The sequence below is a fragment of the Dipodomys merriami genome, unplaced genomic scaffold (genome assembly GCF_024711535.1).
Source record: "Dipodomys merriami isolate MVZ:Mamm:240054 unplaced genomic scaffold, mDipMer1.0.p SCAF_14, whole genome shotgun sequence".
Classification (NCBI taxonomy): Eukaryota; Metazoa; Chordata; class Mammalia; order Rodentia; family Heteromyidae; genus Dipodomys; species Dipodomys merriami.
Window position 1 is genome coordinate 27,482,453 of NW_027202715.1, and position 17,426 is coordinate 27,499,878.

General features: G+C 41.2%; 1 pseudogene; it reads left to right on the plus strand.

Annotated features, from left to right (window-relative positions):
* The first annotated feature begins 8,554 nt into the window (after window positions 1–8,554).
* Window positions 8,555–9,144, plus strand: LOC138825771 (splicing factor 3B subunit 6 pseudogene; annotated as a pseudogene).
* The last annotated feature ends 8,282 nt before the right edge of the window (window positions 9,145–17,426 follow it).

Genomic DNA, 17,426 nt, shown 5'->3' on the forward strand with positions numbered 1-17,426 from the left:
CTCTTTTGTTTCCGCTTTTGCTTCTGGGAAGGAGCCTGCGCCCTCCCCGCCGCGCCCCGCCCCGCCTGGCACACTGGGAAGTGTAGTTCCAGCCTGGTCCTCCGCCTCGGGGGTGAGGGGTGAGGCCGTGGGGGTGGGGTGGGGCGCAGAGGACGCGCGGTGGGTTACTCACTGGTGATCCGCGCCCAGCCCGGCTGGGGTCAGGGCTACGGGCGCTGTTTTCTGCGGGGTTAGGACGCGGCAGCGCGCCTCACTAAATGGGGGGCTGCGCATCTGCCCAGCAGAGATGACAAAAGAGCTCCTTCACGCCTTTAAAGGCATGCCTAAATCCTCAGTTCAGTCCTGCCTGAGCCAATAGCTTTGCACAGCTCAGCTCATTTTTACCCTTTCGGATGTCACGGTTCTTATCAAACGCCCTGATTTCTCATCCTGCACATGTTCACAGACTCCTACCTAGGATATGACTCCCTGCCTCCTCAGTTGGCATTTCAGAGAACAGGAGAGCCTCCTCAGTCCCGGTCATGCTGTGTGTGATCTGCTCCTATTGTCTGCTCCTCTATAGGAGCCTAAGCTTCTTCCCCCTTCCTTCCATGCCTTGGGTTGAGAGTACTGATCAATGCAATATCCCTGCACCCATCATATCCCTCAATTCCTATCCATTTTATGTCTTCATTAAAACGGGCCTTCTGCTTTCAGCACCAGCAGAGTTAAGTTTTCATGGAGGGGGGGGGTTCTGATAACCTTCTGCGTTGTTGTTGCTGTTGTTTGTGAGTATGTTGTTGATGGTGGTGGCCTGGGTGCTCTTTGGCTCAAGGCTCTAGGCTGGTGCTTTTTGGCTCAAGGCTGGTGCTCTACCACTGGAACCACTGTTCCACTTCCTGCTTTTTGATAATTAATTGGCGGTAAGAGTCTCATTCGATTTTCCTACTCAGGCTGGCTTCAAATCTCAGTCCTCAGATCTTAGCCTTCTGAGTAGCTAGGATTACAGACATGAGCCACTGGTATACTACAGCCTCTGCTTTTGATTGGAGTTTGAATCTATCGGAGCAACATCTCTGGTTTCCACGATGCCATGACTTGGGCCTACTTCTCTGACTGTCCCTTTGCTTCACTAGATCCTCAGTGGCCTGGAAGAACCTCATTGATGTAGTTGATGGCTTACTGTAGAATGTGTATCTTCAGGAACCAAATAAGGTATGGGGCCACTGCTCTTGGGCTTGGTGGCCACCTATGGGTCCATCAAGTGTGGAAAGTTGGGTAAACTGATTTTTTTTTCGTCTTTTGTCTTGGTAGCGTACTGAGGATTGAACTCAGAGTCTCATTCACAATCAGCACACACTGCAATCCTGAGATAACATGCCCAGCCATTGAAACAGCTTCTATAAAACACCAGTAAGGCCTTGTCATCTGCAAAGAAGGGTATTTTGGCTAGCTTGGGGCACTTTTCTGGTACTCCAAAGCAAGAAACATTACCTCCATGCTTTTCCTTTTTAAAAGGCAGCATGAATGTCCTTCAAAGCAAAGTGAGAGAGGTGCTGTCTAATCTTCGCACCAGCTGCTTGAGGAATTGCTTTTCCTTTTTGCTGAAAGCATTTGGATATCCTGTCAGCAAGGAGCCTGCATTGACCTGCTATCACCTGCACAAACTGCAGGTAACTTACACAAAAACCATCCAAGGTAAGTCACTGGATGATCCTGATCATTACTCCATAGATATGAAAAAAATACACCTGTAAGCAAGAGCTCTGGATAGGGCTTTGCTCAGAATGCACTGAACAACAGGTCACTGATGTCAAATTCTCCCCATTGCATGGGTATCCTACCTCTACTAAAATATTCACTGATCATACTACTATGGTGCTTATCGCACGAACCCTCCTTTGTATCATGAAATCTGCTCAGTGCAAAGCATCCAACCCAATCTACCTCTAAATTCCTCTTTCCACCTTTAGATCCTACACTAAAATGAATATTATGTGTCTTTGTGCATCCATTAACTCTATAAAATGGCCTTTCACCTGACAATTTCCTACACAGTCTTCTAGACCCAACTCAAATGATACATAATGATTCTCCTCTACTTGTACCTATTCACTAAGGTAGATTCACTAGTATTTAGATTCATTTTTTAGTTCCAGAAGCAAGATGTTTGTACGTTAGATATATCTATAACTGATTTTATTTTATTTTTTGCCAGTACTATGGCTTGAACTCAGGGCCTGAGCACTGTCCCTGAATTTTAGTGCTCAAGGCTAGCACTTTGCCACTTGAGCCACAGCTTCACTTCTGCTTTTTTTTTGAAGTCAGCCCAGGCTGACTTCAAACTGTAATCCTCAGATCTTAGCGTCCTGAGTAGCTAGGATTACAGGTATGAGCCACCAGCTCCTGCCTAGAGATATCTTATTACTTATGGCTGATTGTCTCATTGTAATATGAAGTCTGAGGACTTGAATAAAAAGTAAGGTAAATTTTACATACCATATAATCCTCACATCTAAAGTGGAATTTGAATTTTGGCAAATAGATATGCCCATGCAATAATCAAGATACAGAGCACTAGAGCACAGAAAATTTCTTTGTGATTCCTTCCAGATACTTTCTGTCCTAAAAGGTAACTATAGCTCTGATTGCTGTTTCCATAGATTAATTGTGTCTGTTCTTGAATGTCATATAGATGGAAAATATAGTAGACACTATTTGATGTTTCAGTTCTTTAGCTTAACAACATATATCTACATAGCTATCGATACATAATTGATTTTTGATGTAGGGACTTGTTCTGTAACCCAGGCTGGCCTGGAACTCAGGAGCCTCCTGCCTCAGCCTCCTTAATGCTAGGTTCACAAGTATGTGCTACCACACCCACTGCTTAACATGACATGTTTTTATTCTTCCATTTTTAGTGAATTTATTACTAGCTCATTCTTTTAAACTGCTCAGTAATATTCCATGTTATCCACTCATTGTAAATGTTTTTCTCCTTTTTGTGATTAGTGAACATGTGAGTCAATTCCAATTTGGATTTATAACAAAAAAAAACTACATACATATCTCTTGTTTGTGGACATAGTGGATATTTTCTAGGATAAATGCTTAAAACTGATATTGCTGGATCACAGGCTTATATACTGTAGCATCCTAAGCAGCTACCAAATAGTTTTTCAAAGTAGTCATTACAGGTTCACGCCTGTTATAATCCTAGCTAATCAGGAAGCTGAGATCTGTAGATCACTATGAAGCCAACCCAGGTAGGAAAGTATATGAGCCTCTTATGTCCAATTAACCACCAAAAAGCCAGACATGGAGCTGTAGCTTGAGTGGTCGAGTGCTAGCCTTGAGCACAAAACTTCAGGGACAACTCCCAGGCTCTGAGTTTAAGCTCTAGGACTGAAAAAAAAAGTTTGTATTTGTTGCTTGTTCTACATTTTTGTCAAAATTTGACATTATTTATCACTTCATTTTTAGCATCACTGTTGGATCTTGAGGTAGCACATGAAAATTCTAATGTATATTTCTCTGGTTTCCAATAATATCAAGTACCTCTCATGTGTTATTTGCATTTCTCTACCTTTTTTCTACCTTTTAAATGTGTACCAATCTCCTCTTCTAATTTCTTAAGGTAAAAAGTTATGATGGCTTTAAATTGCTCCAATTTTCTAAATAGAAAACTTCAAAGCTATTAATTTCTGTGTGCTATATTCCACAATTTTTGATCTACTGTATTTTCTGTTTGATTTGGTTGTAACCTTTTTTTTTTTCTTTTAGTCAGTCATAGGGCTTGAACTCTGGGGCCTGAGTGCTATCCCTCAGCTCTTCAGCTCAAGACAAGTGCTCTACCACTTGAGCTACAGCACCACTTCCGGTTTTCTGGCGGTTTATTGGATATAAGAGTTTCACAGACTTTCCTGCCTGGGCTGGCTTTGAACCGTGATCCTCAGATCTCAGCTTCCTGAGTAGCTAGGACTACAGGCATGAGCCACTGGCACCCGGCTTCTGGTTGTAACTATTTTCTATTTATAATTGAGCTTTCTCTTTAACCCTTCCTTTACTCCTCTGCCACATGTGATCAAGCAATGTGATGCTTAACTTCCACATATGTATTTTATGATTTTCTAGGTATTATATTGATTATATATAATTTATTGTATATATAATTATTTTGTGGTTATAGAACCTATACTTTAAGATAAAATCATTTGGGCTGTAAGTATGGGTCAAGTTTTAGAATATGTGCTGAGGCCCTGAGTTCAAACTGCAGTACTGGGGGAAAAAAGATTTAATCATTTGAGATGATAAGGTGATTGATATCTCAGCATGTGATCTATGTTGGATAATATTCCATGCACACTTGTAAAAATGTCATTTTAGGGTATAGATTTGAAGAACTATCAGATTTCTCTTATTCATAGTCATTTTGTTTGATTGTTCTTCCCAAAAGAAGTGATTTATTTCTAAACACACACACACAGACATTCTCTCTCTCCCTCTTTCTCTCTGTCTCTTGCTCCATGAATTTGACATTCTTCCATAGCAACTCATACTCTGAAGAGATAGTATTCAGAATACACTGGGAGAGTGAAGAAGATGCTACCAACATGCTAAAGATTCAGGTCCTGCTAAGCATACAGATGTCATCTGAAGCTGCTAATTTTTAAACTATAATGTGCAAACAAACCTGAATACATAAAGAGCTTTAAAAAATCACTGTCTAGGCCTTAGCAAAAGGCTTATTAATCTATGTGGCAGACTTTGGCAAGGGTTGTAAGATAAATATTTGTTTTAAAATTTATTTTTGGCAGTTTGGATGTTTGAATTAAGAGCCTTGTACTTGCTGGATGAGTACTGAAGTGCTTTAGCCTCACCTCTAGCTCTTAAATAGAAATTCTTTATGTCGATGAGCATAGCCTGTCTTCAAATGGTAATGGTATAAGTTTTTGATGGAGTAGATTTGGGGTGGTGCCCAAAATGTTGCATTTCTAACAAGTCCCCAAATTATGATCTTAAACCACACATTGAGAACTACCACTTCGATCTCTGCAGTTCAAAATGCGATCCAACCAAGTGCCGATGGCTCATACCTATAATCTTAGCTACTCAGGAGGCTGAGATTTTTTGCTGCCTAGGCAATGTCTATAAGACTCTACCTCCAATTAACCAGCTAAACATCTGGACTAGTGACCTAGTGATATAGCTCCAGTGGTAGCATGTCATTAGTGAACAAAAAAGCCAAGTCAGAGCATGAGGCCCTGAGTTCAAGCACTAGTGCCAACACACACACACACACACACACACACACACACACACACACACACACACACAAAGTGGTCCATAGGAAGTACGATCAGCATCACCTGAGAACTTCTTAGTTATAAAGCATCTCAGGCCCCTGCCAGACATGCTGCATCTGACCCTGTAGCTAGATCTCTAGATGATTGTTAGTGTTTAAGAAGCACTATGGGGAAGTCACTGATGTACAAGGAACTGCTAAAAATGCAAATTTCCTTTAAAGAGTTTAATTTAGTAAGACTTGGGTGAAGATCTGGAGTCTGTACTTTTTGAACAAGCTTCCTTTGAAGTCTGAAGCAGATGTCTGAGGACATTTTTAAGAATCTCTACCTTGGCATATTTTTAAACCTAAGTGTCAATTTCCTCACCTATAATGAATGCAATAAATTGTGTTTGTTTAAAGTGAGTGGAGCTAAGATTTCTGGTGCCTTTCCAATTCAAAGATCTATAATTTATACCAAAAGAAGTGACATTTTGTTCTTTGTAACTAATAAGGAACACAAAAAGAAAGCTTCCAAGGTTATTTTTGTCTTTCCCAGTGCAAGTTTACCTCTCCCAAAAGAGAAGCTACACTTTTTAAAGAATCTATTTTGAGTCAGACACCAGTGACTCACATCTGTAAACCTAGTTACTTAAGGGGTTAAGATCTGGAGGATCATGGTTTGAGACTAGCTTGGGTAGAAAAGTCTGGGACACTTCATCTCCAAAATTACCAGCAAAAAAGGGAAGTGTTGGAGACATGACTTAGGTGTAGAGCAACAGCTGTGTGTTCAAAACCTAGTAATGAAAAAAATTTGCTTTCACATCTTACAATAATAGTTTGTATTTGGTATTACATTAAATTTTTCAAAACATTTCACACACACAATTTTGGCAACATGAAAATATGTATGCAACACACAGTAGTTTAAAGTTTTTAATTAGTTTATTCCCTTTTTTTCCCAGGGCCTAGTTTCAAAATTTGACTTGTAGTCAACTGCTTATCACTTAATGTCTATTGTATTCCAGGCACTAGTGAGTGACACATGAGGAAGAAAATACACAAACTCCCCACTGTCAAAACACCATGGGGCTCATGGTGGCTCACACATATAATCCTAGCTACTCAGGAAGCTGAGTTCTGAGTATTGCAGTTCAAAGCCAGGCCAGGAAGGATAGTCCAATTAGTCAGCAAAAAGCCAGAAGTATGGTAGAGTACTAGCTTTGAGCACAAAAGCTCAAGGACAGCATCCAGGCCCTGAGTTCAAACCCAGGATGAAGCCAAAACAAACAAACAAAAAACCCAATAAGGCCAACATCCCCCCCCCCACACACACACACAACTATAGGATGGGAAAGGTGAATCTAAGCATTTGTTAAAATGGTAGGTTTCTTAAAGAGGGCATCAATCTTCTTCGATGGCATAAACCTTTGCTCCAGACATCACACTGGGGTTGGTGGTCAGGGATACACAAAGTAGAGATTAGACTCAGTCCTCTCTTCAATAAACTGAAAATCTACATGGGAGAAAGATATCATAAAATGGTGAAACAAATCAGTGGCAATGTAGACTTTTGTTCATTCAATAGCAACAAAATTTCCTGAGACGGTGCGGGGGGGGGGGTGGAGGAGGGGGGGAAGGAGAAGGATTGGGATTGGGGGGGAGGGGGGAGGCTGGGAAGGGATGTGAAGGGTAAACAAAGGAGGAGGGTGCAATGCTTGGTAAGAAATGTACGCATTATCCTGTCCATGTAATTGTAACCCCTCTGTACAGTATGTTCACAAATAAAATTAAATTAAATTAAAAAAAATTTCCTGAGAGCCAAATAAATGGTATTTGGATCAAGGCTATAATGCCAAGGGAGCAGGGTGGGTGGAGTGAGGGAATTATTATGAACTTGGATAAACAGAGAAATCTATTCAGAGCTTCCTAGCACAACAATATGGTGTGGAAATGAATAGGAAATATTCTGTATGGAGGCCAAAGAGCCTATTGGACATTAGCAGGAAATATAGCAAGTTAAGTCTGTGATCTGATGGGAAGGATATCAACTGCTAGGTCTAGAAATGTGAACTTGGGCCTAAGTGAAAGAAGGCTAAGTTGAATCAGGAGTGTGATATGTGGTAACAGGACATATTACATAGAAGATTAGTGCAGTGGAGAGACAGAGGGTGGACTAATAAAGAGAGAGCATGGAGAAAGAGAAACAAGTTCATCTGCTATTGCAGTATCTGGGGCCAAAATAAGAACCTAATAAGAATGATCATATGCAAAGCTTCAAGAAGAGTTCTGAAAAGGAGGAGGATCATGAAGCCTAGCTCTAACTACAGATAGAAGTTGAAAAATAGATCAGTAAATAGGAACCCTAAATTTATAAGGGGGATAGCAGGGGTAAAGGTGCTAATCTTGATGAACTTTAGGAAGGGGATGGTAGTTTGAGTGGAAGACCTATAAAGCTGAAGGTTATTAAATGTATGGTATCAGAGTGGACCCTCCTTGCTGGTGGGCAGGTCTATGATCAGGACTTGAGAGCAATCATGTGTGAGAATGGATTTGAAACTGTAAGATATGAATTGCTCCCCAACAGGGTAGGGGAAAAAGAGAGAAATGAATGAGGCAATACACACTGAGCTTTGGGGGATAACTACAGTGAAAGCATGCGATTGTTTGGATATTATTGTTCGAATGTGTCCTCCAACAGTTCATGATTTGAAGGGAATTGTAGCCACTATTGTATTAAGAGGTTGGAAACAACACAGCTAAGGTGTTGAGAGGTGTGGTGTTTGGAAGGTAATCACAATTAGATGAAGGCATCAGGGTGGAGAGCCTATGACTGAACAATAGTGACATTAAAGGAACAGGGATAGATGCCAGAAGATATGCACATGCGTACTCCTTGTCATTACCGATTCCCTGTGCTACCTTGTTACCAGAATGAAGGCCACCACTAGATGTGAACCCTCAACGCTAGACCAGAACTTTTAGCCAAAATTATTTTTTCTTTATAAGGTTGCCTGCCTCAAGTGTTTCATTATAATAATAAAAATTTACTAACACAAGATAACTGTAGAAAAAAAAGAATTAGTTGTGTAAAACTAGACAGAAGCTCAGCACCAGGGGCTCATGCCTGTAATCCTAGCTACTTCAAGCTAAGAATCAGAGGATCAAGGACAGGAGGAATGAAGGCACAAAGCCAGCCTACGTTAAAAAAAAAAAAAAAAAAAAAAGTCTGGTTCTGCGTTTGACACCGGGCTGTGCTCAAAGTCCAGCGGGTCCTCTCCCGGTCCCCTGCGCGTTTCTGTTCTTGGTGCTGTAACCTCCTCAGCCCGCCAAGATGGCGATGCAAGCGGCCAAGAGGGCGAACATTCGCCTTCCACCTGAAGTAAATCGGATTTTGTATATAAGAAATTTGCCATACAAAATCACAGCTGAAGAAATGTATGATATCTTTGGGAAATATGGACCTATTCGTCAAATCATAGTGGGAAACACACCTGAAACTAGAGGAACAGCCTATGTAGTCTATGAAGATATTTTTGATGCCAAGAATGCATGTGACCACCTGTCAGGATTCAATGTTTGTAACAGATATCTTGTGGTTTTGTATTACAATGCCAACAGGGCATTTCAGAAGATGGACACCAAGAAAAAGGAGGAACAGTTGAAGCTTCTCAAGGAGAAATATGGCATCAACACAGATCCACCAAAATAAAAGTTTCTCACCTTTTCATTTTGGACTAACACCTATGAGTGACCACCCCCACCATTTTTCCTTTGTAATTAATACTGAATATTGTTGTTCTTGAGATTTAAAATGACTTGCTTGGATCTTTGATACATGTTAAAATATGTTAATAAAATTTGTAGTTTTTTGTAAAAAAAAAAAAAGTCTGAGAGAGACAACAACTCTAATTAACCAGCAAGTCATGGCTGAACTGAGTAGAGGGCCAGCCAGTTGTGAGCAAAAACAAAGCCAAGGGAGAGCACAAGACAATGAGTTTAAGCCCTCCAACGGGCAATGAAAAAAACCTAACTAGGTGAAATATCAAGGAAGTTCCCTAAAATGGAAGACTAGAGAAATGAGTGTCATAGAAGTAGATCCATTATCTCTAGTCAAACTTTGGATGCCCCTAATCAATATGGTGATTGCAACCTTGTAAGAGACCCTAAGACACAATCACCTAGCTATGGTGATAGCTCTGACTATAATGAATGTTGGTTGCTGGCTTAAACTTCTAAGTATTGGGGGAATTTGTTTTGGAGCAACACTTAATAGATCTACTAACTCTTATCTATCCTCAGTCACTCCAGAGATCTTATTTGGAAAAGCTAGAGGGCCTTTTGTTTTGTTTTAATTCAATAAACACTGTTTCCCTCATAAGCAAATGTCTCCTGTAGAAGCTCACGTGTCAACCTCTCATGAGGTTCTACTCCCTAGATCATACTTTCTGGAATCTCCTCCTTCCCAGCCTAATGTCTAGTATTCACTTTTCATCTCCACGACGAGCTTCTCCACCTCAGCTCCTACCCGATTTTCTTCTGAATCTTCCTGGGAACCAAGAGCATATGGCCTACATCTTCCTCCTGCTTCACTTCCCTAGATTCAAAGGTATCCTTACTTTGACACCTTTCACAATGCATTGTAACCCTGGTAACAAGGAAAGAGAGGAAGCTAACACACATATTCTTACTGCAGTGGTCTGATGAACCTATAAGCAGTTTCTAGAACAAATACAGATGGCCCTTGATACAGGATGGCTAGCCTAATGGTGGTGTGAAAGCAATATGCATTCAGTAAAGCCCATGTTTTGAATTTTGCTAGTCTCCCAGGCTAGTGTTGCACTATGTGTCTATCACAGGGATAAACAAGCAACACACTGCTGTGTCCTGTGTCCTGTGTTGTCGAGCTATGATGTTCTGTATGTTAGGTATATTCCCTGGATTTTTTTTTTTTGTCTGTACTTGGTGTTTCTCAAACTCAAGGTCTCACATTTCCTAGGCAGACATTCTATGACTTCAGTGATACTCCATCTCTTTGTTAGCTTCAGATATTCTTTTGGATAGGCTCTCATGTTGTTGCCCCAGGGCCAGCCTTGGACTGTGATCCTCCTATCTGTGCATTCTATCTAGCTAGGATCACAAGTATCACAAGTATGCCATGGTGGATAACCTTTGTTGCCCTTGTAGAGTTCCCACTCTTCACCTCCCTCTTCCCCCCACTCATGGCCTGGGCACTGTCCCTCAGCTTCTTTTGCTCAGGTCTAGCACTCAATCACTTGAGCCACAGTGCCACTTCTGGCTTTTTCTGGTACTGAGGTGTTCAGGAATCGAACCCAGGGCTTTATGCATTCTGGGCAAACATTCCACTACTAAGCTACATCCCAGTCCTTCCTCCCTACCTCAACTAACTTTTTGTACAGGCTATTCCCTAACTTCCATTCTCTTGCTCTGTCTCCTCAGTAACAATAGATTTTTGTGTTTGATACTGCAAATTGAACCCAGAGCCTCACATTGCTAGACAAGTACTCTACCACTGAGCTACAACCCTAGACCTTAAATGCAATTTTGATTTATGACATTATTTATATTTATTAATTTAGTCCTGGAGATCGAACTCAGGGCCTGGGGACTATCCCTGAGCTTTTTCACTCAAGGCTAGAGCTCTACCCCACTTGAGCCATATGTCACTTCCAGCCTTTTGGTGGTTAATTCAACATACAAGTTTTATGGGCTTTCCTGCCACAACTAGCTTAAAACTGTGATCCTGAGATCTCAGGCTCCTGAATAACTAGGATTATAGTCCTGATCCATTGGTACCTGACAACTCTCAGTCCTTTGCTTCTAGTTTATTTTTCAGATAGCATCTCATTCTTTTGCTGAGGATAGCTTTGGACTATAATCTTCCTACCTAAACCTCTAGGGTAGGTGGGACCATAATGCCCTATTTGTTTTTGAGATAGTTTCTTGGTATATCTTGGATATGGAGAAAATATTTGCATGTGACACATTTGATAAAGGACTTAGGCTGAGACTATGTAAAGAATCTTTATCACTTAATTACATCAAGACAAATAACCCATTTTAAAAACAGGATTTGATAAGACACCTTGACATCAGATATATAGAAGAATGATAAGCATATGAACAAATGCTCAACATCATTAGTCATTAAAGAAATGGAAATTAATGACATAATACTTCACACCCACTGGCATGACTGCAATCCAAAAGACAGATAAGATACTGAACCTGGTCATGCACATCTATAAATCCAGCACTTGGAAGATGGAAGCAGGAAGGATGAAAGTTCACAACCAGCCTGGGCTACAGTGTTCTGATTTCTCTTTGAAGCCAAGCTGTTCCACTGCTGTCCTTTTTGGCTTCAGAGGGGCCCCCGAAGGGTCTCAGTACCATCCACCAATAGATGCTTTCTTTGGGTTAGTGAGAGTTTTCATTTGTTCTGGGACAGTTCTAAACTTCCCAGGTCTTCAGAAAGAAGAGATCCATTCCTCCCTGTCATCCTGAAGTACTATAACTATAAAACCAGAAGCGCCAGAAGGCGTAGCACAGGCAGGAGAGCTGGGAATGGCTCAGAATAGATGTTTGATACATGTGGGACTCAAGCATTTTTCGTTGTGTCCTAGCTTCTGAACAGCTGTCTGGGTTGGCTCACAAATCCCACAAACTCTCTTCAGCTACAGGCCAGAAAATTTCGGGGGGAACATTGTCCAGGTAAGGCCCATGATTGATATATGAAATTCCTTATTCCACCCGCCTCTCCACATCTCTGTAGTTCAAAGGCTCAGTGTTTAGTGAGTCTGTCTTTGAATCTAGGTCAGAGCCACAGTGTCTGAAGGGAAGAGAGCAGAGAGCCTCAAAGTAGGGAGTGGGGAGGGGGAGGGTGGAGCTAACACTTCTCACATATGACAAGTGCTTGCTTTAAGGGTGTTTCTGTTATGTGTTCTTTACATTAATTTCAAGACTGGTCTTGTGCCTTTTGCACTTCCAACCCCAACTTTACTGATAATAAAACCAGTTTTGAGTCCCAAATAGCAAACTAGCAAGCAGAAAAGCACTTAAACATCTTTGGTTTAGTTAGTATTTTGAATAGTAAGGTATGAGAAGGAATTCATACATTGTGATTCTATTTTAAGACTGTTCTAAGCTGTCCTGGGTAGCTAGAACTCTTCTTCAATAGGTGAGTTGCATTACTCTAGTGTTTAGTGAAGTGATCAGAGGACAGGTTCCGAGCAGGTCCCTCTGAGTCAAGGGGGATAGCCTGGGAAATTAGGACACGATTGTGGAAGCTGGAAGCAGGTGGCAGTGAGGGTGGACAGTAATGAGGCCTCTTTCACTCTTTCCTGCAATGAGGACAATTTGGTATTGATCTGTTCTTTAAGGCATCTGAGTGGACGTGCATTCATCTCATCATATAAAATAATGGTCGGTGGCTCACGCCTGTAATCCTAGCTACTCAGGAGGTTGAGATCTGAGGATCATGGTTCAAAGCCAGCCCAGGCAGGAAAGTCCATGAGACTCTTATCTCCAGCAAAGCACTACAAAATGGCAAGTGGCGAGGTGGCTCAAGTGGTAGAGTGCTCGCCTTGAGCTGAAGAGCTGAGGGACAGAGCCCAGGCCCAGAGTTCAAGCCCCACAACTGACAAAAAATAATGGTTTAATAACATCTGTCTTGTATGATCAGTGAAAGGAGGTAAGAGAGATACTTTTACCAATGAGGAGAGCATGGTGTTTGTTGAGAAATGTCCCTATTGTGCTTATTTCCATATTAAAGTCTATAAGAAGAAAAACAAGCTTGGAAATCAATGACTTGGTCAACAATTCTCATTAAAAAGAAGATTAATTTTTTTCCAGAGAGGTTCAGTTACATCAGTAAAGTATTGAGTACAACTGTAACCTCTCTGTACAGCAGCTTTACAAGAAAATAAAATTTAAAAAAAATTTTGTTTGGGGTTTTCTGATTCTATTAATTTTTTTCCCAGTGCATGCAGCTCTTCTGACAATCTATAAACATTTTCAGAAATTTAGTCCCTTCATTGTAAAAAATGTCTTTTTACTTTCTATTATGACATAAATACTCTGATAGAATTAACACCGTGCCTATGAATTATTGTTAGGAGAACTTGTTTTTCTTTGCTACTATCACAAGTGCCTATTTCCAATAGTCTTCGAAGCAATAAATGAATATAAATCGATATCTTGCACTGTTAACTTTTAAAGTAATCCAGGACAACATATATTGTACTTCACTGAGAAAGAAGGATATTTGTAATTTTACTCACCAGTTTAAACAGTAATAAACAGGTGAGTGCTATAGAAGTTGTTAAACAAGTCTACATACAGCCCTTTCATAAACAAACTTGGTTCCAAGTTCCCTGAGTCATATTGGTTGTGTTTTCTACAAAGACTAACAGGATCTGATTACAGTCAATGTGGTGCCAACTTTATCATCAATTATGTGTGATTATGAAGGCTTTGATGGGCAGGCCATCTTGGAAGACCTTCATGGAAAGGGAGAAAAGTGATTAGTTCTTACTGTCAATCAATGGAGTTGATAGTTGGACTTGCTCTAGAAATCTAGGATAAAATGTATATTCCATATTCCTTTCTGTACTTCTTTCTGGGTTCAGAACCTTTCCTCCCTCCCGATATTCTTCTCCTTCCCTTCCCCTTCTCTTCTCTATTGTTCTGTCTCTGTGACCAGGTTTACAAGAGGACTTTGTTCAACATTAAGGGTTGGAAAACTCTACGCCAGCCTTCAAGAGGAATGGAATTTTGGTACGTTCCAACATGAGATGAACTATGAGGACATTCTGTTAAATGCAAGAAGCCAGTCACAAAACAACTATGAAAGGCATCACACCGGTCTTGAGAGAAATGTAGGGAACACATAACAGAAACACACTTGAACCAAGCACTCATGAGAAGCTGGTCATTGGCTCCACCTCTGTTGAAGTTCCATGATCTGTTCTCACCTTAAACTGTGGATCTGACCTCGTTCCAAAAAGAGACTCACTTATACTACAGATGTGTGGGGGACAAAGAAACTCAAGAGCCATATCTAGAATCACAGAGTATGATTCACTTCCATGAGTTATCTTGAGTGGTTAGTGACATAGAAAATGAAAGCAAAATGGTAGTTTCTGGGTTTCGGGAGGGTAGGTATGGAGCATTGTTTGAGCAATATAAAGTATCGGTTTTGCTAGCTGAAAAAGTTCTGGAAATCAGTTGCACAACAGTCTGAGTATATTTAGTCCTATTGAGTATTAGTAAGGATGGTAAATTTTTGTTTGTTTGTTTGTTTGTTTTGTCAGTTGGGGGCTTGAACTCTGGGTTTGGCCGCTGTCCCTCAGCTCTTCAGCTCAAGGCTAGTGCTCCACCACTTGAGCCACAGCACCACTTCCAGTTTTCTGGTGGTTTATTGGAGATAAGAGTTTCATGGACTTTTCTGCCCGGGCTGTCTTTGAACTGTGATCCTCAGATATCAGCTTCCTGAGTAGCTAGGATTATAGGCATGAGCCACTGGCATTCATCTTGGTGTGTGTGTGTATGTGTGTGTGTGTGTGTGTGTGTGTGTGTGTGTGTATTTTTTGTCAGTTGTGGGGCTGAACTCTGGGCTTGGCCGCTGTCCCTCAGCTCTTCAGCTCAAGGATAGTTCTCTACCATTTGAGCCACAGCACTACTTCCAGCTTTTTTCTGCTTATGTGGCACTGAGGAATCGAACCCAGGGACTCATGGATGTGAGGCAAGCACTCTATCACTGAGCCACCTTCCCAGCCCTTGTTTTGTATTTTTATTACAACTTTTAAAATGGAAAATTTTATTAAAAAGACAAATAAATTGCTGGGTGTCATTGTGCACACCTGTAATCCTAGCATTTGGGAAGCTGATAGTGATTTTGAGGAGAGCCTGAGCTATATAACAAGACCAACAGCAAGAAAACAAAGAAAATTGAATAGACAAATAAATTAATAAGATAAATATGTTGTGAAGGGTGCGGAAAACCTGAATTCTCATTAGCCACTGATGAAAATGTGAAAATAGCACAAACAGATTAAAAAGCATTTATAAATTCTTAAAACTTTCAACATAAATACAACCTCATAGATCCAACAATTCCGTACTTACAATCTATGTAGGAAAAAAATCTAATATATATTCCCACAAAGACATGTATAGTCCTAGCAGAATTATAAAAATTGGACACAGTCCAAATGCCCATCATCTGGTGAATAAAATAAATGTGGTATATCCATACTGTGGAATACTATTAAGCAAAGAGTAGGAACAAGAGTGGCACATGCTACCACCCGTGTGAACTTCAAACACGTTATACTAGGTTGCATTTATTTGGATCTTGACAATGGGGCCGATGACTCTGGTCTGAAACCTCTAAAATGGTGAGGTGAAATAAATCTTTCCTCTCTTCAGTTGCTTTCTCAGGTTGTTTTTGTCACAGTGACAAAAAGCTAATTTAAGAAATGGTTAGGTATCTTAATGTCATAAACACTAAAATACAAAGAAAAGTCTGTTTTTCAATGGAGAAATACCTTATTAGCCCGAATCTCTCTCTCTATATATATATAGATATCTATCTATATAGATACCTATATAAATATATGGAGAGAGAGAAAGAGAGAGAGAGAGAGAGACAGAGACAGAGACAGAGACAGAGACAGAGACAGAGACAGAGACAGAGACAGAGAATGAGAGACGTTCAGGTGCTAAAGGAAAAAAGTAATTGCATGACACCACTTCGTATAAATGACTAAGCTCATGGCCATGCCATGAATCCCAGCATTGTATATAATCTTTTCCTACAGTATGATGTGTTGCAAAGTATATGTCCTCCACCTTCCCCCCACCCCAAGGTCTGCAAAGGCTTCCTGTTTGGACAGCAATTGATCAGGGTTAGCAGGGAAGGAAGGTGGCACTCACTCAGTCTACTCTGGTTGGCCCAGTGTCTCTATTGGAGAAAGAGCCAAGGAGCCATTCTTAACTAGGGAGGCCTGTCCCTGTGGTGCACTTGTTTCTTCTGGCTTTTATGCTTCAGAGGTTTCTATCTTGGGGAAAAGAGATATACTCTGTCATCAGGAAGAAATGAGAAGAGGCTGAAAATTAGAGGTACCCTAAGGCCTGGCACCCGAAGGTGAAAGTACTGCCCAGGAGAACAATTGAGCAGCTGGAGACTGGGCCGCGGCCTGTGGTGTGCCAAGGGATCACTGCTTTTGGGATGCTAGTCTGCATGAGAAATGGGAGAGAGCAACTGAATAGACATTCCAAGGACAGCCACCATTTCTGGGTTTTGACAGCAAACCTCCTACACCTGAGACTGATGTGAGGTTCATTTCTGAACTCTCCCCAGCCCATCTCCCAGGTGGGGATGGAAAAACCACTGAGTCACGTCTTTACATTACCTTCCCACTTCCTCTGACAAAGCCAACATGGTGGATGTCTGCATTGCAGTTTCAATTGTGGTCGCAGGAAAAGGAGGTGGAATCAGTGTGAATGTAGGTGTTGTGGCGGTCACACCTTACAGAGGCAAGATCACTCTCTTCTGCTGGTGTTTAACAACTGACAGGTTTCAGAACATTACGCTTCTTGGAATAATTTTCAGATCTTCTAACAATAAACTGTGTAGGTTGCAGGTGGGGGGGGAGGGAGGAGGGGGAGGGGAGCGGTGGCAGCTAGAGAAGGAGAGACACAAAGGGAGGGACACAGCAGAGAAAAGGAGCCAAAGACTAGGAAATGCATTCTCAGAGGCAGATACACTGCAAGGTCATCCCAGAGCATGTCATTTCATGCTGGATTCCACTGTCCCCTGGGTTACTGTGGTTCTGCAAATGTACAGCCATGTGGACAGTGGATGCTTGTCTCCCTGCCCTGAGTGTAGAGTTGAAAGGAGGATTCAGTGATGGCTATTATGAAGAATTATGGATACAATGGAATGGCAAGGTCAGACACAGGTGGGGCTCCTGCTGGGGGGACAGAAAACAAAGGGCTCATTGTGGAGAATTTAAGAGTAAGAGAAAACTTGCAGCAATTCTAAACTATGTCAGCGTGGAGAGTCTACCAGCTCCGAAAATAGATCACTGACTTAAATTCTAAACAATCACAGCAGTTGCTCTTGAGCTCTTTTTGT